Source organism: Cervus canadensis, chromosome 2 (assembly GCF_019320065.1).
Source record: "Cervus canadensis isolate Bull #8, Minnesota chromosome 2, ASM1932006v1, whole genome shotgun sequence".
Classification (NCBI taxonomy): domain Eukaryota; kingdom Metazoa; phylum Chordata; class Mammalia; order Artiodactyla; family Cervidae; genus Cervus; species Cervus canadensis.
In genome coordinates this window covers 16,543,340-16,566,928 of record NC_057387.1, presented here as the reverse complement: position 1 = coordinate 16,566,928, position 23,589 = coordinate 16,543,340, and the positions used below count along the sequence as shown (strand labels likewise).

The 23,589-nt window shown below is 44.1% G+C and overlaps 1 long non-coding RNA gene across 1 annotated transcript; it reads left to right on the top strand.

Annotated features, from left to right (window-relative positions):
* Positions 1-265: 265 nt before the first annotated feature.
* Positions 266-16,432, top strand: LOC122427185. Its single transcript, XR_006265366.1, has 3 exons — positions 266-355; positions 15,062-15,109; positions 15,338-16,432. It is a non-coding gene; the product is annotated as an uncharacterized LOC122427185 (long non-coding RNA).
* The last annotated feature ends 7,157 nt before the right edge of the window (positions 16,433-23,589 follow it).

Here is a 23,589-nt window from a genome sequence, read left to right as displayed (position 1 = left end):
GACATTCTCCCTCCCTTCTCAGTGCCCCCCCACTCCTCCCCCCTCCACCTTTTCCTCCCCCCTCCTTGCCTCCCCTCCTCCTTTCTTCTGAATGCAAACTAAAACTCTCCAGTGACAGGCAGGCTCGCAGGCCTGGCCTAGCTGCGCAGGCAGACACACACACACACACACACACACACACACACACACACACACACTCTCTCTCGCTCTCTCACGCAAGCAGCTCAGCTAGTTGCTGCTGCACTGGTGGAGTTAAGAGACAGGAAAAAGCCTAGGCTGAGTTGGGGGCAGGGAGAGAAAGAGAGAGAGAGACGGAGAGCCGCCTCCTGGGTCCTGGTAAAATGGCAGAAGAGAGGTGAGCCCCCTGCAAAAACAGCAGTGGCCACACACGTGTGCACACAGACACACACCGGGAGGCAGCTGAGCTCCAGAAACAGTGAAATCAATGACTCCACAAAGGAACAAGCGGCGGCCCATCAGCTGCAGCTTGGGGGAGTGGGGAGATAAGAGTGGGTGGACCCAGGGCTGGGGTTTCTGTTGAAATGTTTAGATGGTTTTCTTCTTCATAGTAGGAAAAAAAAAAAAAGTGTTCCCTATGGAGCTAGTCTTTCTTCACTGCATAATGGAGCCTAAACCTGAACCACTAGTTAAAATAAAACCAGGAAATGTGTAAATGTGCGAGTAAACTTAACTGTGGGTTCAACTTGTACCTAAGATATTTTTAAGTGGATTTTTTTTTTTTTTTTGCAGAAACCCTAGAGAGCGGTAGCAAGGAGAATAGTAACAAGTAGTGTAAACTCTGAGAGCTGTGAAGTGTGATGCGAAAGTTACTGATTGCCAGGCTGCTGGAATTTATGGAGGGTGGGCATTGCGAGTTGGAGGGGGGAAGGGTGAGTCTCTGTGAGCTGTTTTCGAGGAATGAAGGGGGAATGAGGTAGAATAATGAATATGGCAAGAAGCTAGCAGGAATTTGATTGGTGTGGAGGGAGGAGGAAGGTGGGGGTGTAAAGGAGGGAAGAGAAAGAGAGGAGGGAGAAAAAAAAAAACAGTGCATGAGAAAGGAAGAAGAAAAATGGAAACCCAGAGATTGAAACATGCCGAGTAAATGAGATGGCAAAAGAAGGCATAAAATGTGAGCAAAAAGAAGCACAAAGGATGTGCAAATTTGCAGATGGCATGAAATCAGGAGAGCCAGTTGAGATCAAGAAGAAGGACAGGATGATTATGTGACATTCGTATTTTTAGCCTCTTGTGGAGTTATGAACCTGATAAGGTCTCCTTTGCTAGAGCTGGGATGGTTACCCTTCTACAGGCAGGATCTGAACAGGAGCTCAGCTCCTAACTGGAGCTGCCAGATCTGTGGTTTTGCAGAAAGGTCGCTTATACTCTAGTCTCTGACTCCTCCTCTACAACATGCAAATTATGTGAAAACACATCACTCATTCCTTTGCTGGGGTGCAATAAGGGCTAAGTTATGACTTTTTACATTTAAAACTAGCTAAAGGCTTCCCTGGTGGCTCAGAGGTAAAGAATCCGCCTGCCAATGCAGGAAACACGGGTTCGACCTCTGATCCTTGGAGCAACTGTGCACCACAACTATTGAGCTACGTTGTAGAGCTGGGGAGTCGCAACTACGGAGCCCACAGGCAGCAACTACTGAAGCCTGCAAGCCCTAGAGCCGGTGCTCCACAACAAGGGAAGCCACTGCAATGAGAAGCCAGCATACCACATCTAGAGACTAGCCCTTGCTTACCACAAGTAGAGAAAAGCCCACACAGCAAAAGAAGTCCCAGCACAGCCAATAAATAAATAAATTTTTTTTAAAAAAAAACTAGCTAAATGGCTTGTCACTACGTAAAACTCACCACATCAGACACATCCTTGTTCCTACTACCTTTTCCCTTTCTCCGTTATGGCAGATCCTTTTAACTGTCTGTTCTGATTCACTTTCATGATGATAATGAAAATAATTCCTTTGGATTGAGTATTTACTTGATTCTCAGCATTTTCCAAGCATTCATACCATGAAGTCACTTCTATTAAGACCATCTCTATTTACAGATGACAAAAAATGAAGCACAGAGAGGCTAAATAACTTGCTGGAAGTCACACAGCAAAATAGAGATGGAGCTGAAATCAGACTCAGGTCTGTGTGGTTTTAAAGCTCCAGCATTTACCCATCAATTTATATCCTCTGATCTGGGTAACACATGTTCTCCATGGCACCCCAAGTCCACTCAGCCATAAAAGTGCCCTGTTTCTTTCTGCACCCCAGAGCTAAGTTTGGATCCTCTCACTTTGAGCCAGGAGACCTTCTGACCTCTCCTTAAAAGACTACTGACTCACCATCCACGTCTAAGCGGTGGTGACTCACTATATACAATGAGGCCTTCTAGGCAAGAATTGCATAAAGGGTCAGCTTGACCTTAATAACTGTATGATTTACTGATTGCCAGGCAACAGAGAAAGGCAGCTAAGACCAGAAAGGCTTCCCTTTCTTAAAAAATGTACAAAGCAAACTGAAAACATCCACAAGTTGTTGATGGTAATATTGACGGTGACAATTGGTAACATGTAATGAGCAGGTACATATTACACAACCCCATAAGGTATACACTATTATTGTTCCTGTTTTCCAGATGAAGAAGCTGAGGCCCAAAGGTTCAGTAACAGGCTGAGTTCACTCAGTCAGGAAGTGCTAGCTGAGCTATGGCCCCAGGCAGCCTGCCTCCCCAGAGACCATGCTCTCCCCCACTCTGCTGATACTGCTGAAGAAGTGAAAAGAGTAGTTTCAATAATGAGAGTGAAAAATCTAACTGCTCAGTGATAGAAAGGGGAGAGAGGCAGTAATAATCCTATGATCTCCATGAGTAGCTAATGAAGCAAAAAGCATGTACCAGGGCCCCCAGACAGCCCCAGTTTTCGAATTCCTCCACAGCTCCTCTTGGTAGAGGACAGAGACTCTCCAGCCTCTGGGTCAGAACATATTGGCAGGAAGAGCAGGTCAGATTATCTTGCCTGCAGCAGTGATGACTTCTACCTACCAAGTCCAAAGAAAGAAAAGACAATCCAAGTGGATAAGTGAGCAAGGTCAATGAGTGTTCCTGAGTTTATTTTGCGAGACTTCTGAATGCTAAGCATGGATTGTAGAAGAAAATACCCTAGACTTTTGGGTAGAAGACCTAGTGCCTCTTCTACCACTCACCAGGCCCTTGTATCTGAGCTTGGTTTCCTCAATTATATAATGAACTAATGACATTAGCTTTACAACCCTCTCCAGTGCTGAAATGCCATCATTCTAATAACCGTCCGTTTGATGAGGAAAAGATTAGCAGCCAAGGTAGCTGATATGATGTGTGTCTGGATGCGTGTGTATATATGTGTACTGGAGAGGTTGGTGGCATGAAAGGATTGGGCAAGAAAGACACTTGTTGGCTTGGTCTCTCCGTATTATGGCACATCACTTCCAAACTACCTTCTACATAGCAGCTATTTTCACTTTATTTTGTTTCACTGCAAGATGAATGTACATGCACAACTAATAATATTTTTAAAAAATTGAAGTGTTGATTTACAGTGTTGTTCCGCAAGGTGACTCAGTTTTACACATGTATACATTCTTTTTTAAATATACTTTTTTCTATTATGGTTTATCCCAGGAGATTATAGTTCCCTGTGCTATACAGTAGTTCCTTGTTGTTTATCCATTCTAAATGTAATAGTTTGCATCTACCAACCCCAAATTCCCAGTCCATCCATCTCCCTCCCCTCCTCTTCCTTGACAACCACAAGTCTGATCTCTATGTCTGTGACTCTAAAACTAATAATCTTTTAAAAAAGCAAACCTCTAGCAGGGATAAGGGAAGTCAACTTCTTATACTTCAATGTGGATTATTTTATTAATCTGCTTTCCTCCAAACCCTTAGTTCATATCCAATAGCTGCTTAATATTTATTTGTTTTATTGTTTGGCTGTGTTGGGTCTTTGCTTAATATTTATTTATTTTACTGTTTGGCTGTGTTGGGTGTTTTTTGCTTTATGCAGGCTTTCTCTAGTTGCAGCTAGCAGGGGCTGCTCTTCATTGCGGTATGCGGGCTTCTCATTAGAGTGGCTTCTCTTGTTGCTAAGCACGGGCTCTAGAGTGTGTGGGCTTCAGTTGTTGTGGCACTCAGGCTTAGTTGCTCCAAGGCATGTGGGATCCTCCTGGACCAGGGATCGAACCTGTCTCCCCTGCATTCTAAGGTGGATTCTTAACCACAGAACACCAGGGAAGCTCCCAATAGCCATTTAGATTAGAGGATGAAGTGGAAAGATGAGAGGGGAGTAGGTAGATAGTTTTAGAATTTAGAGGACTCCTTAATGTATGGAAGGCCTGATCTGGAGGTCGCTCAGAGCAAGAGAAGATAAAGGGGCACTAAAAGATGGCAATGGACATGAACTTGGGCAAACTCTGGGAGATGGTGAGGGATAGGGAGGCATGGCATGCTTCAGTCCATGGGGTTGCAAAGAATCGGACACAGTTTAGCAACTGAACAACAACAAAAGATGGCATAAAGTGTAAGAAACAGAGGAATTTTCAAGATTTACCAAGATAAAGCAGCAATTTAGAGGCAGGAAAGCTTAGAACTCAATCTGGAAATAGCCACCTCTTCTAATAATAATTTAAATTAATTATATAAAAATATATCCCCCCCCCCCCTAAATTAAAAGACAGTGAGGTTTCTGTGTTCTGGAATGAAAAGATCTGAGTTCGTGTTTCGGTGTGCTTATAAGCTAAATGAACTTGGCCAAGTCTTTTAACCTTTCTGAGCCACAGTTTTATGATCCTTCACTTGGCATCATGAAGTAATGAGCTACAATATCAGTGAGCTTAATAAAGAGGGGTGACTCAATGGTAAAGAATATGCTTGCCAATGTAGGAGATAGTGTTAAATCCCTGGGTTGGGAAGATCCCCTGGAGAAGGAAATGGCAGCCCACTCCAGTGTTCTTGCCTGGAAAATCCCATGGACAGAGGAGCCTGGTGGGCTACAATCCATGGGGTCGCCAAAGTGTTGGACACAACTTAGCAGCTAAACAACAAAAACAAATACAAATTTTAGTTGCTAATATGCAGTAATATGTAATATGAATATAAGAGTACTAACTATGACCAGGCATGCTCTTCCCATGCATTACCTCATTTAATCCTCATAACTCACCTTATGAGAAGAGTTGTACTACAGGGACACAACATAGTATGGTTTATGTACTTGGCCTCTAGAGCCAGACATGGCATTGAGTTACAAACTCTGCCACTCTGTGATTCTGTAAAAATTACTCAACCTTTCTGAGTTTCAGTTTCTTCATTTGTAAATGAGCATATTAATAGCATCTTCCTCATAGGATTATTTTGAGGAGGAAATGAGATAATGAATGCACGTGACATAATTAGCCCAGTGCCCAGCACATAAAAAGTAATCAACAAATGTTAGATGTTATATTAGTTCTCATTTTACAGACTGCTGAGATTAAATGTTTTGCCCAAGGTCATACAGCTTATAAACATAAGGGGCCCAAAACTCAGTTCTGTTTGATCCAAAGCTCTTGCTCTTTACTGTTCTTTTATATTGTCTATCTTGCCACTGATTTTCCTGAACCACAGATAATTGAAAGGACATACTAATTGCATCATCATTTGTTTTACCTTTATTAGCTTCCCACTTGAACTATTAGTCTGCAAACATAAGCACTCAGGGAAAATATTTCCATACAGAGCATCTTAGAAAGTAATACTATTACTTAAAAATACTATTTGAAAAGATCCCTCAACATAGTTTAAGCATCTCAGAAAAGCACTGTGACAAACTCTTGTTTTAGAAATGAAAAAGTATTAGTTTAAATTTCATCTCTCTCTCTCTTTTTTTTTTTTTTTTTTTTGCCATGCTGCACACCTTGTGGAATCTTTGTTGCCTGATCAGAGATTGAACCCAGTCTCTTGGCATTGACGTACGGAGTCCTAACTACTGGGCCGCCAGGGAATTCCCTCATCTTCTTTTCGTAGTTAAGCTTCAGGTCAATATACAGCACTCAGTGGTCAAAAACTACAGATTAGAAGAAAGAAGAATAAGGCATCCAGGTAACCCACAAACTATAAGATGCTTCCCCTCAAACTTTAAGAGATGGGTAGAAAATTGTGATGAAGAAGGAAATGGCAACCCACTCCAGTACTCTTGCTTAGAGAATCCTGTGGACGGAGGAGCCTGGTGGGCTGTTGTCCATGGGGTCGCACAGAGTCAGAAACAACTGAAGCGACTTAGCATGCATGCATGCATTGGAGAAGGAAATGGCAACCCACTCTAGTATTCTTGCCTGGAGAATCCCAGGGACAGAGGAGCCTGGTGGGCTGCTGTCTGTGGGGTCACACAGAGTCAGACATGACTGAAGTGACTTAGCAGCAGCAGAAAATTGCGAACTACAGTTTTTACAGGCCAAAAAAATGTTTAAAGAACTTAGTTTAAAGAACAAAGTTAAAATACATGTATTAACAAGAGATTCACATTACTTAACTCTGGTGAGAGATGGCAGGCAAAAATAGACCATTATTGTAGTGAGAAATAGAAATTCCTTGCTCCTTCAGAACAAATGAATACAGCTTCTTCATTCTTTTGAAACAGCAATAAATTAGGAGAATGGACTTACAGGTGGGTAGGCTGAGAGGATAACCATTTTGGAAGTGGCCAACAGATTAAATGCCCCCAATTCTAAAGGAAATCAAAAAAATAAAATCAGTTAATCCTAAAGGAAATCAGTCCTGAATATTCATTGGAAGGACTGATCCTGAAACTGAAGCTCCAATACTTTGGCCACTTGATTGGAAGAACTGATTCATTGGAAAAGACCCTGATGCTGGGAAAGATTGAAGGCAGGAGAAGGGGATGACAGAGGATTAGATGGTTGGATGGCATCACTGACTTGATGGACATAAGTTTCAGCAAGCTCTGGGAGTTGGTGATGGACAGGGAAGCCTGGTGTGCTACAGTCCATGGAGATGCAAAGAGTCAGACATGACTGAATGACTGAACTGAAGATCTTAACACTACTTTTTAAAGCTCAATTATTTTATTTTTTTTCTTTCTCCAGGCAAACTTCCGAAAAACCTCTAATTCTTGCCAAAGACCTATGGGTGCTTTTAAAGGAGTCTGATTAGGTGATCAAGGCTAGTCAGAGATTTGCTTGAGTTCAAAGTATTTGATTTTTATAATTGTTATTTAAGTGGGGTTAAATAATAAATTGGAGTTCTATGCATTTCATGAGATGTGACACCATGTATGTGCACACCCACATACCATCCTCTTGGGAGAAAGATCAGCCTTGAACTACATTAAGCACCCCAACAATGAAAGTCTTAGAGTGTCTGGTATGAACAGAGTATGTATGTAATAATACAACTGGTATTTTAGTGGGATGGATGGGCCATTTTGTCTTGAGTCTTCTCCCTTCTAACCAGGATATAGAAGGGAGCACAGAAGACCCTGACAAGGGCCTTAGGAATCGATGTCAGCTGAGCCAAGAACGGCAGAAGCCAGCACAGGGTGCATCTGCCGTGCACTGTCTGAAACGCCTCTTCCCTGAGATCTACTTCTGCCTGAAGCTTGCAGCTCATCAGAGCAGAAAGAGGCAGCAGAGCTACCGGTGGGAGCAACTGGTTTTGGTAAACAATGAGGCAATTTCTCCCTCAAGAGAGCAGATCAGAGGAGAAATAATAAACGATGGAGAGAAACTCTCCAGCAGTTACAAGACAGCCAGGAAAGGGCCGCCTCTCCTGACTGACCTTGGCAGATGCAGAGGCTGAGCTTTCCTGGCCTTGATAAAAGGGCAGAAGGATTCAGGTATGATTTGGGGCACTCAGCTGCTCCTGGACCTGCGTAGAAGCCAGCATAGGCCGCAGTTATACCTAGGGCTTCCCTGGTAGCTCAGACAGTAGAGAATCTGTCTGCAAATGCTGGAGACCTGGGTTCGATCCCTGGGTTGGGAAGATCCCCTGGAGGAGGACACGGCAACCACCCCAGTACTCTTGACTGGAGAATCCCCATGGACAGAGGAGCCTGGTGGGCTACAGTCCACGGGGTCACAAAGAGTCAGACACAACTGACTTTGCGTGGTAAGCACAGCACATACCTAGGCCACTAGCCACAGCTAAGTAATTCTCTGCTCACACTGGCCTAGACTTCACTTTGGGCTGACTCCATGAAAGGATTTTTGCTAGTCTGGCTCCAGAGTTCGAGTTGCTTCTCCCTGTGGAGCTGGAAGGAGATAATTGCTCTGAAACTATTATAGTTGCATTCATAGTACATCTGGACCTGAGGTTGTTTGACCTCTGAAAACCTGGAATGGAAATAATGCAATTATCTGAGCTAAAGACAATTTAACAAAATTAAAAAAAAAAAAAATGAAGCCAGGAAAAGAAAATTTATCTTTTATGCCACATGTCTTTTACCTAGCAATGGAATGTGTATCTTTCATAAAGGTGAAAGATGCTTTAAGATTGACTAGAAGGTGATGTTTTTCAATTCAATAAGCAGTTGCTAATACATGCTGGGTGCAAAACATTGTATTGAAATGGGGGACACGAAAATGAGTGAGGCTCTGTCCCTGTTCTAAAGGAGAACGCTGTCTAGATAGTGGAAAAGACAGACATGCATACAAGTAACCACAACACAAGCCATCATGAGACAAATGAAGCCAGCAAGTATCACAGGCATTTTGAGGTGTCTGCCCAACACATTCCCTCCATTCTTGGCCAGTGACTCCTAGACTACCCACGCAAATCTTCGGCACTTTGTTTATAACATGCATCCAGTGCTCCCAGCCAATAAGATTCTCTCTCCCAGAAATTTAAAATTAGAACTCTCAGAAGCTAGCTGGACTGCCCCAAAAAGAAAAGTAATGAAATCAGCCTAGTCAAAGAGGTAGAGATGGGAGTCCATGTGGCCTGAGAGAGAGAGAGAAGATCCCTGGTTGTCAGCTTAGGAAACCGTGGTTTTAGCTCTGATGGTGGCTTCCTCAGTTTAAGTTCTTTAAATGTTCCTGATTCTAAATCACTCCTCCCCCCCCCTCTCCCCACCCACTGCATGCCTGCTCAGTCATGTCCAACTCTTCAAGACCATAGGGACTGTAGCCTGCTAGACTCCTCTGTCTGTGGGACATGGGATTCTCCAGGTAAGAATACTGCAGTGGGTTGTCATGCCTTCCTCCAGGAGATCTTCCTGACCCAGGGATGGAACCCAGTCTCCTGTGTCCCTTGCATTCCAGGCAGATTCTTTACTGCGAGTCACAGGGAAGGCCCTCTCCCTCCTCCTAAACTAGTGTTAATGAGTTCCTTTTTCTTGCACCAAATAGAGGGAGTGTGAAGCTCAGTAATTTGGTTCAATCCTTCTCAGTTGCCAAGCACTGTACTAGTTCCAGATGTTCATCAAATAAACTGAACTCACAGGACTTTGAGGCCTAGTAGGGATTCTGGTAGGGGGAAAAAGTACAGTGCATCGTACTATAAAGGAAGTGCTTTAAGAATCTGAGAGGGGAACAGCATTGATTTCTTCAGGGGAATTTTGGGACGATTTCACCAAGGATGTGGCATGCGATCTAAACCTTGAGTGGGATTTTAGTGGATTTGGTGGGATAATGCATTTCAAGCAGAGGAAAGGGTACTTCCTACTGAGAAGGCAGGAAGGTTATATTAAGATATTATTTCTACACTTCACTGCCTCTCTAATTTTCAACCAGGCTTCAGAATGACAAGCTGGTTTGTTTCCTATGATCCATGGGCCACATCCAACCCATTGCGTTTTTGTGCAGTACAGCCTGCAATCTAAGGATAACTTTTACATTTTAAAATCATGTCTGGTCTGGGAAAAAATCAAAAGAAGAGTAATCGTTCATGACATGTGAAAATAACATGAAAGTCAAATTCTGTTCTTTATTAATACAGTTTTATTGGATCACAGCCACCCTTTTTCCTCCACATATTGTGTACAGTTGCTTTCACACTGCAACCTTGGAGTTAACTAGTTGCAACAGAAACTACATGGCCTAAAATGTCTAAACTATTTGTATCCAACACTTTGCAGAAAAAGGCTGTGGACCCATGCCCTATACTTCAGCCTCCAACAGTTTCCTTTGAACATTTGGGATATGAAGTTGCAACCTTCAGAGAGGTTACATCAGATATCCATTTATAGACACAATGATGTATCAATATGTAATTTGTAGGGTTGTTTTGAAAATCATCTATAATATTTGTCAAACAAAGAGACGTGGAATTATTTACATATTTTGGACCCCATATTATATACAGACACAGATATAAAGACATTGATATAGGTAGAAAAAATCTGAAGAAATACGCAAAGAGCTATAGGTAGTAGTTACTTCTGAGATATGAATTATGGAGAACTTTATTTAAAAACTTGGACAGCAAGGAGATCTAACCAGTCCATCCTAAAGGAAATCAGTCCTGAATATTCATTGGAAGGACTGATGCTGAAGCTGAAGCTCCAATACTTTGGCCACCTGATGCAAAGAACTGACTCATTGGAAAAGACCCTGATGCTGGGAATGATTGAAGGTGGGAGGAGAAGGGGACAGCAGAGAATGAGATGGTTGTATGGCATCACCTACTCAATGGACATGAGTTTGAGTTAGCTCTGGGAGTTGGTGATGGACAGGGAGGCCTGGCATTCTGCAGTCCATGGAGATGCAATGAGTCAGACATGACTGAGTGACTGAACTGAACTTATTTAAAAACAGCAACCTTAATAATATCAATAATAACCAAGTTATAGTGACTGTTCACTGTATGCCAGGTACTGTGCTCAGTGCTTTATAACATCTTATTTAAATTTCTCAGGAATCCTATGATATGAGAAGTATTATTGCCCTTATTAAACAAATAAAGAAACAGAGGCACAGAAAAGTTAAGTAAGACATCCCAGATCACCTGGCTAGTATCAGTAGAGTCAGAACGTAAACGCAGGTGGTCTGAATCCAGTACTTTCCTGCTTTGCAGCACACCACTCTTTCAATTCTTATGTATTTCTTGTTAGAACTTTTTAACACTGACAACCTTTTACTTTTATAATTAGGAAAAACACATACTTTATAGGTAAATATGTAGGGACTTCCCTGGCGGTCCAATGGTAAGACTCCATGTTCCCAAGCCAGGTCAGGGAACTAGATCCCACATGCTGCAACTAAGAGTTGCATGCCACAACAACAAGGAAGATTCTACATGCCACAAGGAAGACAGAAGATTCCATGTGTGGTAACTAAGACCTGGTGCAGACAAATAAAGAAACATCTTAAAAAATAAATAAATATGTTAGCACATAGCATGGTGCCCTGGCACATAGTGATTGTTGTTGATAATGATGATAAGAAGGAGAAAGATGACGATGACAACTTACATTTATTGACCTCTTTCTGTGATCCAGGTTCTAGTATAAGGTAGCAGGCACTTTGCTAATTTAATAGAGGAGGTATTTGGTAACTTGTTATTCCTATAACCATCAGATGTTCCTCAGAGCTCCAGAGACGGGCTAGGGATGGGTGGATCTGGGATGGAGTATGACCTCACAAGCCTTCATTCCAAGGATTAAGGAGAAGCTGTTCTTAATACTTCTACTTCCATGTCTATTCTTATTCATTCCCATTAAGTGGCCATTCCCATTAAGCTGCCACGTCCAATGAAGAAGGGTTCTAGTCTGATTCCATTATTTATTTTTCAGCTCTGTGATCTTATGCAAGGTCTTACATTGTCACAGTTGGGCATATTTGCCCCATTTTTCCAGTTCCCCCTTGTATTGCAGGATGTTAGGTGTTCGAGGATGCTAGGAAGGCCCTGCTGCCCTACTGGCAGGCCTCCCATAGTCTGAGAGTCTCTCATGAAAGATTCATTTCTTTGGGTTAAAGCTTTGCCAAGGAGAGGTGGCACATTAAGCCACTGACACCATAGCGATTTAATTTCATGGAACTGTGAGATGTTAGAGCTAGGAACAAGCTAGAGTCTAAAGCCTCGTTGTTCCTACCACTTGACCCATTCTTTCCTATTTCCATCCACAATGGGAGAGATATCCCGGCTCCTGTCTAAGCTAATCCTTCTCCCCATACTCTGGATCCCACCCACCCTCCTTCTCAAAGACCTCCCTTTATCCACTATACCTCCCTTTTCCGTACCACCACCTCCCCTGCTCTGCTGGCTTCTTTCCATCAGTATTTAAATAAGCTCATGTCTCCCTCATTTAAAACAAATAAAATGAAATAAAAAGCCTCTTGGGTCTCATACCCCTCTTGAGCTACTGCCCTGCCTCATTTCTTTCCTTCTCAGCCAAACTTCTTATGAGAATTGCCTATAAACTCTAAGGGGCAGGCCAGAGAACTCCAGGTTTTTAGGATAGGCATACGTTTTGGGGGCCTGATACAATCTAGAGGGAGACAAGTAAGTGGCACAGAAAGAGGTTGAGGAAGTGGGAGGTTCCTATGGCCAAACTACCTATTCCATACTTTTACCTAAAATCAATACTAACCCTTCACACCAACTAATAATTTATATTGGTTTGGGTACCCTCTCTGAGTATGCCACCAAGGTACTGTGGGGGATACAGTCTAGGACCTACCACATCACTGCCTTTGACTTCTTCACAGTTTCATCTGGGGGGCAGAATACACACACTCAATGAAGATATCAATACAGGCAGTGCATGATTAAGGCTAAATGAATGATACAGATTTCGTGGTCCTCAGAACATAGCATCAGCATCACTTTGGAAGTTGTTAGCAGTGTAAATTCCCTGCTTCCCTGGTAGCTCAGACGGTAAAGCGTCTGCCTACAATGCGGGAGACCTGGGTTCGATCCCTGGGTTGGGAAGATCCCCTGGAGAAGGAAAGGGCAACCCATTCCAGTATTCTTGCCTGGAAAATCCCATGGACTGAGGATCCTGGCAGGCTACAGTCCATGGGGTCGCAAAGAATCGGACACGGCTGAGCGACTTCACTTCACTTCACCTCAACCCTACTGGATCAGAGACTGAGGGGTCCCAGAAACCTGTGTGTGTTTTAAAATGCCCTTGAGTAAGCAAGGCTAGCATGTACTGTGCTGTGCTTCACTCAGTTGTGTCCAACTCTGCGACCCCATGGACTGTAGCCCTCTAGGCTCCTCTGTCCATAGGGATTCTCCAGGCAAGAATACTGGAGTGGGCTGCCATGCCCTCCTCCAGGGGATCTTTCCAACCCAGGGATGGAAGCCAGGTCTCCCGCATTGCAGGCCGATTCTTTACTGTCTGAGCCACAAGGGAAGCCCACCCTTGAGTAAAACAATAGACATTTTCAGATCATTTCCAAATATAATTGTACTTCTCTGCTGGTTGAAGAACAGGAAGGATCTGAAGTGAATTGGAAACTTGATCGTTACTAATAACAATATTTATAAACTAGTGTGTGACCCAGGCACACAAGGATTGGGGTGGGATAGCTTGAATTTTATCTGATAGTAAGTTGGACATGAGCGTAAGCCAAAGTTGGTTCTGTTAGCAACAGGCTACAGAAAGAAAAACATAAACAAACAAATAATAAATAAAATGCCCTCCAGGTGATCCTGATTCAGAGTCTACAGAACAGGGGTGTGGGCAAGTGGGACCAGTGGGGCTGGAGGGTTTGGTCAGACTTACAGGGTATTCGGCACTTAAATTTGATTCAATGAGACAGAGCGAAGGGTAGAGGGCGATCCGGGAAGGATGAACCTGGTGAGTGAATGTTTTGGGGTTGGAATACACAAACAACAGAAAGGCTGGCGGGAGAGGGTATGGTGGATGAGGAAGGTGGGGACCCGGAGCCCTACCCTGGAGGAAGGCGAGGTCCCTGCAGAGGAGGAGGGAGGAGCCAGTGAGCCTTAAACACAGCTATCCTGTGGGGAAATAGAAACCTCTTCAGGTTCTCTCCATAGCAAAGGCTCCATCTCCCACATCTCATTTCTTACTCTCCTTTACCTTGGCTGGCATTCTCTCGCAGCCTCTCATCTCCAGAAGCGAGGATCACCCCTCTCCTTTGATCTTCGCTGCTCTGATTGAGAATCGTGTCTTTTTCCCTGCCTCCCCCATCAGTACTTCCTCCTTCCTCCTCCTCATCCACCTCCTCGCTCCTGCTACAGATGAGAAATTATAAACCACTCCTTTGAAATAAATGTTCCTAGAGAGGCTACATGATATGAACAAGTTCCTATTGAAAGCGTCAGGGGAGCTACACCTGCCTCTTAGATTCTGACAGTGTGTACCAGGGACTCATTCAGCGTGAATCAGAGGTCGGTTGTCAGAGCCGGCTTTTCACTGCGCCTCGCAGTTCAGTTCCACTGGGGACCCTCGCGGAAGGCTGATGCGCGCTGCGGTTGGAAGCAGCTCTCGGTTGAAAGTCCGTTTCCAAGCGCGGAGGAATGTGGGTGGCCTTGTTTCCCAGAGGGACCTTCTCTCAAGATAGAGCCTCCAAAGGCACCTTTAGGCTCTGCTGTTTAGAGCACCTGGAGAGGCAACTTGATGTTGCAGGATGTGCAGCAGTGGGTGATGAAAGCACAACGGATTCCCTCTTAAAAGTTTTCATGATAGGGCAGAAGTTTTTTGTTTGCTTTGCTTTTTTTTGTTGTTGTTGTTTTTGGACACACCTGCCCTCCGCAGGGAAAGTGCAGAGTCCTAACCAGTGGACCACCAGGGAATTCCCAGAAGACTGAGATTTTTAAGCTTGAGCTCTTCTGTTTGCTAGCCAGGAGAAAGGGAAAGTGTTAGTCACTCAGTCTTATCTGCTCAGTCTTGTTCAACTCTTTGTGACCCCATGGACTGTAGCCCGCCATCCCTCTCCATCCATGGAATTCCACAGGAGAGAACACTGGAGTGGGTTGCCATTTCCTTCTCCAGGGGATCTTCCTGACCCAGGATCAAACTCAGGTCTCCGGCATTGCAGGCAGATTCCTTACCGTCTGAACCACCAGGTGATTTGGTCTGATTTGTTTATCTTCTCTTGGTTGCCTTATTTGTAAAACAGGGATAATGACCACCACCTGACAGAGCTGCTGTGCAGATCAGATGAGAGGTAAGTGGACATCAGAAACGACCCCGGCCGGCTCCACTTCTGGGATGGCCTTTGAATCAGTTCCTGTGTTCCTCCACCCTCTCCACACTCCATTAGATCCTGTCCCATGTTGTGAACTGGCTTTCCCCAAATATGATTTTTATCATGTGGCAGGATAATACTGCAGGATATTATCCTCTCCCACTCCATCTCATCTCCCAACATTTCTTTTCATCTTTTATCTTTCAGTCACTAAAGTCGTATGAGGAACAAGAAAAAGAGCGACAGGCTGGAGCTCCTCCAACCTTTCACCACTTCCAAACTGGGAGACACATCGCAGCCTTGACAAGGGGCATATGGCTGGGCCCCTGGTGGAGTGGGCCTGCACACCTCAGGAGCAGAGACATCTCAGGGATCCCAGCATGGAGCGTGACAACAGCTCCCGTCCCCAGGGCTTGCTAAGCCTCAGGGAACCTGGTCTCCACACCGAGCATAGCAGGGCTGGCCCACCCTTGCTGAGGTGTGGTTTTCACCACAGGTTGGAATGGGGGCTGGAAATCAAGTTCTGTTTTGGTTCTTGACTATTTGAGTTTGATGCTTGACATTTAAAAAGCTGTTGCTGACTGTGTTGTTTCCCTAATCAAAGGGCGTCAATGACTTCTTACTCTTCACACTCAAGTCCATATGTCATCCTGTCACCTAAGCTCTCTGTCTAATCAGCCCTCCACTCATCCTAGCCAGTCTGTCAGATTCCCCAGTCTCTTCTTCCAGCCCAGACCTGGTCCTGAGCTCTGGCTGGGTCTAACCCACCACCCAGTAGGGAGAGTCCTCCGTGAATTATCTCACAAACACACCTTTTACTTCCTGTGGTTCTCACTGCTGACGGCCCTGCAAGAAAGAAATGCAGCTATGGGAATAGAGCTCTGGAGTCCTGCTGGTCCTCCCTCCCCTTTAATCTACACATCAGATCAATCACAACACCCAGTAGGGCCTATTTCCTAAATGGTTTTGAACCCCATCTCTTTCTATCTGTTCTCAGTCCCACCACTTCAGTTCTGGCCTCATTATCTTTTATTCTGACCATGACTCTGACGCCTTCTGTCCCCCACCACTTCCCTCCCCTCCCCAGCCTTCCAACTCTCCAGTCAAAGAGGTAACAGAATGTAGGGGTGAAGAGTCTGGTCTTGAAACCCAAAAATCCTCTTCCTGCTCCTTCTGTTGGAGTTATCTTGGGCAAGTTTGTACCTCCCTCTGGAACTGATAAGATTGTGAGGTTAAGGTTTACAAACTGCGGTTGGCCCTAAATAATGTGAGACACTGTTATGCTTATCTTTCCAAAATGCAAATGTGGTATGTCTTCTCCCCTGAAATCTTTTCTGATTGCCTCATCCTCTGAATAAAGTCCAGATTCCATAGAATGTCCTTTAAATGCCTTTGAGATCAGATCTCTAGACCGTCTAACTACCTTATTTCCCATCAATCATCATCTGCCCTCTACACTGGCCTCCTGTGTCCTTCCTAAAGAGCCTTGGCATGCTGTCCCTTGCGGCTGCAGAGCCTTGGCTCCCTTGTAACCCACTGAGCCCCTCCTCATTCCCCAGGAAGATGACACTTTCTGCATCCTACTTTACACAGGCCTCTGTTGTTATACTCATTACACTCTAATATACGTTTTTCTTTATGTGTCTACCTCCCCCATTAGACTACAAACTGCTTGAGGGAAGGAATGATGTCCTACTCATCTTTCAGGCCTATAATAGATATTTCCAAAAAATTTCATTCAGTGCATTAATGAATCAATCAATAAAAACTATGTTCATCCCTGCTTCTGGGAGTTACCCCCCAGTGACTTCCTACTTGGCATGCCACTCTGTACCCTCATTTGTTTAGATGATACCAAACCTTCACATCAAATCAAGGCCCATCAGCCTCATAATGAGACAACTCAGATGGACCCCTTGTGTGTGTGTATGTGTGCTCAGTCGTGTCTGACTCTTTGCAACCCTATGGACTGTAGCCCACCAGGCTCCTCTGCCCATGGAATTTTCCAGGCAAGAATACTGGAGTGGGGTACCATTTCCTACTGCAGAGGATTTTCCCCACCCAGGGATCTAACCCATGTCTCTTGCATCTCCTGCATTGGCAGCTGGATTCTTTACCACTAGCGCCACCTGGGAAGCCCCAACTGGACACCTTGGATAATATCAAGCAGGCCTCTTGGACATGACCATGTTCTGCCCTATCCTGGAGCCATGCCCACACGGATCAGCACCAGTGCTAGTCACTCAGTCATGTCCGACTCTTTGTGACCCCATGGACTGTAGCCTACTGGACTCCTCTGTCCAAGGAATTCTCCAGGCAAGAATACTGGAGTGGGTTGCCGTTTCCTTCTCCAATCAGCACCAGTTCCTTATTAAAGTATAAGTTCTCTGAGGGCAGCATTTAGCTTTCCTGAGCTCCTTCTCCTTCATGGCCCTCAATACAGAGGGTGTTCAGTGTCTCTTAAATAATGAGTGAGTAAAAGAATGTATGGAAGAAGGAACAAATGAATTAAGTCTCCCTGTCTTAACTTTCTGTAGCAGTTACCTGTTTTGACACACTTGGGGATATATTCATGTATGATCTTGGTTTTTTGTCTGTATGTTCTCACTGCAAGAGATTGTAAGCCCAAGACTCATACTGCTTTTCTATTTCCCATAACCCTGATCACAATGCTGGAAAAAATGGTGCAGGTTTTGTAAGTACTTCTTGAGGAATCGACTCAGCCTCTGACTAGTGACGGAAGTAACAGACTGTGCAGAAGGAGAAATCGGTCTGGTGTATTACAACACGTTCTACCCAGCGTTGCACTTCTTCAGTCACTGTTTTTCTCCTTTTCCACTCTTGTTCAAGTTTGTTTCTCTAGCCTGCGGCTAAACGTTACAACCAGCTCAGTTCTCACTACTCTCACTGTATTCAATGCCAATAGCAGTTTTCCTGGGGATCCTTCCTCAGTTAATGCCTGCCATTGCCTGTTCCTATTCAAAGTCAACCCTGAAGATGAACCTGTGGCCTTATTGTCAGCCTGCAGGCCTGGTGAGATCAGAATGATCTTCTTATAACAAAAACAGCAGCAACAACAACAAAATAGCTACCACTTAGTGAGAGCTTGTGATATGGCAGGTGATGAGCTAACTGCTTAAAATATTTTTATATTTAAAAATATTAGTAATAATATCTGATTATATTTCATCATAAGAGTTACATAGTTTAGAAGTATATGGAATAAAACATCAAATGCTAAACAACAAGGTCCTACTGCACAAGGAACTGTATTCAATATCTTGTAATAAACTATAATGGAAAAAAAAATCTGAAAAAGGGTATGTATATATATATTTATATGTATTACAGAATCACTTTGCTGTACACCAAAAACTAAAACAACATTGTAAGTCAACTTTTGGAGAAGGAAATGACAACCCACTCCAGTGTTCTCACCTGGAGAATCCCAGGGACGGGGGGAGCCTTGGTGGGCTGCCGTCTACGGGATCACACAGAGTCGGACACGACTGAAGCGACTTAGCAGCAGCAGCAGCAAGTCAACTTTACTTCAATTAAAAAATTTTTAAATTAAAAACTCAAATGCTGAGCATTTTTTCCTGGATTTTATTAATTAATTCTCTGAACAATAATGATAGCTAACTAATAAATAGGCACTGTTTTGTACACTTCACATATATTAACTTATTTTAAGTTGCACCATAATCTGTTGAGGTAGACTTCTTGTTCTTATCACCACTTCACAGATGAGGAAATTGGGGACAGAGAGGCATAGAGAGATTTACTAGCTTGCTGAAGTTACAGTGGTGGAAGTGGCTGAGTTTGAATTCAGATTAAGGAAGTCTGGTTCTACTGTCTATATTCTTCATTACTATGTTTTATTGCCTATGTGTGCATGCTAAGTCGCTTCAGTTGTGTCTGACTCTTTTGTGACCCTATGAACTAAAGCCTGCCAGGCTCCTCCATCCATGGGATTCTCCAGGCAAAAATACTGGAGTGGATTGTCATGCCCTCCTCCAGGGGATCTTCCTAACCCCAGGATGGAATTTATTGGCAGGTGGGTTCTTTACAACTAACGCCACCTGAGAAGCCCATTTTATTGCCTATGGAGTAGTGCTAATATTATTCTCACTTTATAAGTTTATTTATTCATTCAGCAAATATATATTGCCAGGTGTCCAAGGAGCCTCTAGGGATATTATAGTGAATAAGGCCAAGTCCCTGTCTTCATGGGGCTTCCAATCTAGATGGGGAAACTGAGGCCGGGAAGTAATTGAGTACTGCTGTTCAGGCTGAATACAATAGTGCTGGGACTTTTGGGTCTGACTTTAAGGCCAATGATCCTAACCTTAGGCCATATGACTTTTCTGAACAAATTCTGTATCAAAGACCCTGGAGGACCTGTTAAGGATAACTGGAGGTGTCAAGGGATGGTGACACTGAGATGTCCCTGAAGCTACCACAAAGGTAGAATTCACTCTGATGGAGGCACTCAGAGCCAGAGAGATTGCTGAGAAGCCCGGCCACACTGCTGACTTGGGCATTGCTTCACTCCCTGGTGGCTCAGAGGTAAAGAATCTGCCTGTCACTGCGGGAGATGTAAGAGACCTAGGTTCAGTCCCTGGGTCAGGAAGATCCCCTGGAGAAGGAAATGGCAACCCACTCCAGTTTTCTTGCCTGGAGAATTCCATGGACAGAGAAGCCTGGGAGGCTACAGTCCATGGGGTTGCAAAAGAGTGATTTAGCACCTGAACAACAAATGACTCATCTCTGGTCCTGTTTCTTCTATTAACATGATCACTAACAGAAAACTATTTAATAATCCTCCTCTCTTCAGTCTCCCTGATGACAATCTTCCCCCAACCCCCCTGCCACCTCCCCACCAAATTTCAAGAACTTCACGGCCCTTACAAGGGAGAAGTTCCATCTGAACTCAGTCTCTCATACGCTGTCCATTCCTCCAGTCTGAGTCAGTCTGTCTGAGTCATTGGGACAGTTGGTGTCCTTGTACGTCTTTCCTTTTCACTCAGCATTCAGCCTAGGTCTGTTTCTCAAACTCATATCCCTATGACATCCTCCCCCAGTTCTTATTATCATGCTTCACTTGTGAGGCACAAAATACAACGTGGTGTACATTCCAGAAGAATTGGGTCTATTGCTGAGGGCAGAGGAAATCAGACTGCTGGCCCTTCCCTGAGCACACTTTCTGGTGAGGATGATATATATGGCTGAGTAGTGTGGGGAGCCTGGCTGTGTAACTCAAGCAAGTGCTGATCTGAGGATGGGCTGGGGATCCTGGGATGATCCCAGTCTTCCTTCCTGAGTGCTGAAATTTAGGGACTTGGAGAGTGAGGGAACGATGGATAGGAGTGCCAACAAGGGTGCTGCAGGCAGGCTGAGGTTGGGCTTTACTCCTTCCCGCAACCCTGGGAACACAAGAACCTTTCAGCTTTCACAGCCATCTGGGGAGAGGGGAGGGCACAGTGCCTGACTGCTTTGCCCTCAGTGAAGTGTCCTGTACCCCACAGATGTGGGATTCCCCATCACTCAGGCCTCCGGGAGCTCTCTGAAGACCTCTTATGACTCATAAGCCCCATAGGACAAACCCAAGAGGGAGATGGTCAGAGGTGTGAGAGGGGTGGTGGAGAGAATTTACACTCCCTCACTGTGTCATACTGTGTGACTTACTCCTGTGTCTGGAACAGCTATTTTTCAGGGATGTATAGAAAAAACAAGTTTACTCTTAGTCCAGATTCCTTCCAAGACAAGGGCTTGTGTGCAGGTGATTAATTGGGGGAAGTGATGCTAAGGAATAATATAGTGGGGGAGGGGGCACAGATGGAGGGGAGTGCCTGTGAAGACTAAATCAGGGAAGAAAGAGAAGCCAATCCATGATGACTTTTGTTATCCGATTATCATTGTGGGAAACCAGAACTCAGTCCTACCTAGGACCCTCTGAAGAGCTCTTGTACAATGCCTCAGTGTTAGGAGCCCAAAGGATGGATGAGGGAAGTATTAGTCTGCCAGCTTCTGCTCCCCATTGATCAAGTGTGGTTCCTTGGGTGTTAACATCCATACACTTCCAGGTTTGCATGTGTATCAGAATGGCTGTAGAAGTCTGCAGGCAGGGAGGGCAGAGAAGACAGAAAGAGAAAGCCATTGCTGCTCAGGGCACCTGAAGTTACAACATTGTCAGATTTCTCTGGCTTATAGCTCATTGCTGCCTCCATGGCTGAAATGGTAAGGTGGGCCCAGAAACGGAGGTGGTGCACTGAATTCAGAGGAGGAATGCTCTTTCCACAACCTGTCTTCTGATTCAGATCCACCAGATCCTTCCAAGTTCAGTTCAGTCCTCTCCCATGAGGTTTTTCCAAAGGAATCTGGTCATAGTCAACTTTTCTCAACTCCTGGAGCACAGTCACTTAATTAGCATTTATTTTTTGCTTGATTTATGTTATATATTATAATGGTCTCACTCTTTGGATGATGACTTGAAGGCAGAGACTTAATTCACCGCACTTCTAGGGCCTTCAGAGTTGTAGATGTAAAACAGGTCTCAATCAGTGTTCATGTAATTGAATGGTATAAACATTATTAGCAATAAGAGCTCTGCAGTTTTCAAGCATCTGTTTGAAAGCGTTTGCTTTTTGTTGGCATCATAGACTAAGCTATAGAGATGGAAGAGGTGAATGTGGGTGAAGGTTTTGTTTAGGGCTCTAGATGATAAATTTAGCCACTGGAACCATTATGCTTTCCTACAAAGTCCTTAAGCTATCTCTAGCAGAAAATGTACCCTGTGACCTTCTCTTTGAAAACATGACATGTGTTGGACTGAATGACCCAGCTGGTCATTTCTTCCTGTGCCCTTGCTGTCACTTCAGCCTGCCTCACCCTCTCCTTTGTAAAGCCTTTTGGGGCTAGATCCACTCAAGTCACTGAATGTTGACCTAGAAACTTCTAAGGATAACTCCAGGTTTCTGTCCTTTCTCCTGGGTAAAAAAATAAAAATAATCAGATTTTCTTCCCCATGTTCTCTAGAGTTAGAATTAGTGAAGGATTTGCTCTGCTCTGTTCATATTCTTTTGTCTATCCCTTGCTGTTGACCATGGCACACATGGTAAAATGGGTGATTAGGGGAGTGGTCTGTATCACTGGAACTAAGATTGCTATTGTCTTGATGAAAATGTAACTACTGGTCTTTTGAGAATTGAACCAATGACCTTGACCTCATTGGCACAATGCTTTAGCTGACACAGGCTAGCCCATGATGCACTATCTATATTAAAGGAGGGGAGCCCTGGACATGAATAACAGAAACCATAGGTAATTCAACAAACAGCTAGTGAGACCGTATGGCCTGCTAGGTCTGTGTTATATAGGAAGCTGCTCTGAAAAGACCACCATATTTGGTATTAGAAATCCTAGGTTTGAATGGCAGTTCTACCACTTAATATCTATGTGCCCTTAGGTGAGTCCTTTGACCTCCAAATATCTTAGGGTCCTCATGGGTAGAATGGAAACACTAATTTTTTGCTTATTGGGATTTTTGCAAGAATCAGATGAGATATATGTGAAAGGACTTTTAAACAGTTGAGTCTGAAGTATTATTTGTATTTATGTAAAGATGAACAAGACCCGGTCTCTACCTTTGGGGCTCTTACATTTTTGGCTGAGTCTGGTGGGGCTAAATTTCTCCCAGAGAGAAAAATGTCCTTGAGGAACAAAGTCAGGCCCCAGCCCATTTGAGCAGAAGCAAACTTTCTTTTGGGAATAATTCTTCCCTCTATCGGGGTCTCTCTAGCTTCCTAGCCATGTTAGGTCACCACTAGGCGAGGGCCCCCGTGCCTGGATAATGCATGTGTAAATTATGCAGAACTGACAGATACATTTGAGTAGGCCCCCAAATTAGACAGGACTTCCAAGGTGGCACTGGTGATAAAGAACCTGCCTGCCAACGTGGAAGACATAAGAGACCTGGGTTTGATCCCTGGGTTGGGAAGGTCCCCTGGAGAAGGAAATGGCAACCCACTCCAGTATTCTTGCCTGGAGAATCCCATTGACAGAGGGGCCTGGTGGTCCATAGGATAGAAAAGAGTCAGACATGACTGAAGCAACTTAGCACGCACACCACTTAGGATATGTATAGATATTCCAGAGCAAGTCATTCTAGGCAAATGGCTTAAAAATCAAATTTGCTGGTATGAGAGAAACCTTCTCCCCACAAATACTACTTGATTTGAGAAGATGTGTACATTCTGACTAGGGACCAGTCAGACCTTTCACAACTAATTAAGTTGTAGAAATACGCCCTCATGAACATGTTTGGCTGTTATGGAACAAAACATACTGAGTGGGAAACTAGTTACCCAAGTTTGGGAACCCTGAAATTAGAGTTCAGAAAAAGTTGACCAAAAATACTGGAGACCTTTAAAACAAATCAAGATTGGGGAGGTTAGGGG